This window comes from Octopus bimaculoides, chromosome 9 (genome assembly GCF_001194135.2).
Source record: "Octopus bimaculoides isolate UCB-OBI-ISO-001 chromosome 9, ASM119413v2, whole genome shotgun sequence".
Taxonomy (NCBI): Eukaryota; Metazoa; Mollusca; class Cephalopoda; order Octopoda; family Octopodidae; genus Octopus; species Octopus bimaculoides.
Genome location: NC_068989.1, coordinates 29,874,678 through 29,876,065, shown reverse-complemented (window position 1 = coordinate 29,876,065; position 1,388 = coordinate 29,874,678). Strand labels below are relative to the sequence as shown.

The 1,388-nt window shown below is 39.8% G+C and overlaps 1 protein-coding gene across 7 annotated transcripts in view; it reads left to right on the top strand.

Moving 5' to 3' along the window:
* Nucleotides 1-1,388, top strand: part of LOC106883292 (ankyrin repeat and zinc finger domain-containing protein 1) — a 98,312-nt gene that overhangs the window by 14,826 nt on the left and 82,098 nt on the right. The window lies entirely within an intron of this gene.

The following is a 1,388-nucleotide window of genomic DNA, read 5'->3' as shown; positions in this document are numbered from 1 at the left end:
TGTACATTTTATGTAGTGTTCTCACTACATGAATAAATGAAGTTTGTACGAAACGTACGTACTGCTATAACCTATTGAATTTTTGTTGCTTTTCTTGAAATTTTATTCACCAAATCTCTTGATTTTGTTTTTGGTTTTTACCCTACCAAATTCTGGTGCCTCAAACATTTTAAGTTCCACATTTAATCTTTTGATTAAATCTATATTATTATTATTATTATAATATATATATATATATATATATGTTCCTAGAATCTCTGCCGAATTAATACGACCATAGAAGCATGATCAGATAAGTTTCTCTGTCTTTCTAGCCTCGCTCATACTTTTCTATTTATTTATGCCCTGATTCGTAACACCTTTCTTAGTGCTTCCACTATTCTGTCCGTCTCATTATAATGTCGTAAAATTCATTTCAGTTGTCCATAACGATGTCGCCAAATTCACTCAGTTATTCAAGTTTTTCAGTTTTAATTTTCTCACATAATCACCTATCTCTATAATTCTGTCTTAGATTTAGCTGACCAAAACCCTTATTTCTCAATTCTATATTTCTACCATTCAATATTTACTGTGTCTATGCCACAGAAATCCCAAAAGAATATATTTCTGTATCTCCCTCGTGCTCTGGCCTAACCCTCTCTGCTTACTCTGTCTCTTTCGATCTGCTTTACTCTGTCTCTTTCGATCTGCTTTACTCTGTCTCTTTCGATCTGCTTTACTCTGTCTCTTTCGATCTGCTTTACTCTGTCTCTCTCGATCCCACTCCCTTGCTCTCTCTCTCTCTTCTCCTCTCTCTTTTGATTAACCACTTGCTTCGCCAGGTCTATAAAACTAGCGCGCTCACCCCAATTCCTCCACTGGTCCTAAATACCTTTGCAGCAATGGATTTGCCGCCCTCCCACTCCCTCTACCAGTACCGGAAGTTCCTATCTTCTACTACAGTACCGGTAGTTCCTATCTTCCCCATCAGTACCGTAAGTTCTTGACTGTCTCCCATGAACACTTCTAAAGGCTTCACACCATTCCCCCCACCCCCACTTTGGGTTTATCTCCTATGTAAGGTAGCGATCATATGGTGCAAAATACGATAGTGTAGTAGATGCAGGCTGAAATGATTGCTACTGATTGTTTATGAATTCTGCAAAATGCGAGCTTTCTTTTCAGATACATGATGCTGCTGTTCCCTGCCCCAGGGTCTCACAGGCCCATACCTCCCACACCCTCAGGATTGGCTCTCTCAACGTCGGCACACTGAAAGGTAGGTCTGGTGAGATTGTTGAGATGCTTGAATGGAGATGTGTCGATATCTGCTGCCTCCAAGAAGTAAGGTGGAGAGGAGGTTCAGCTAGGTTCCTCACAAGCAAAGAACACAGGTACAAGATTTT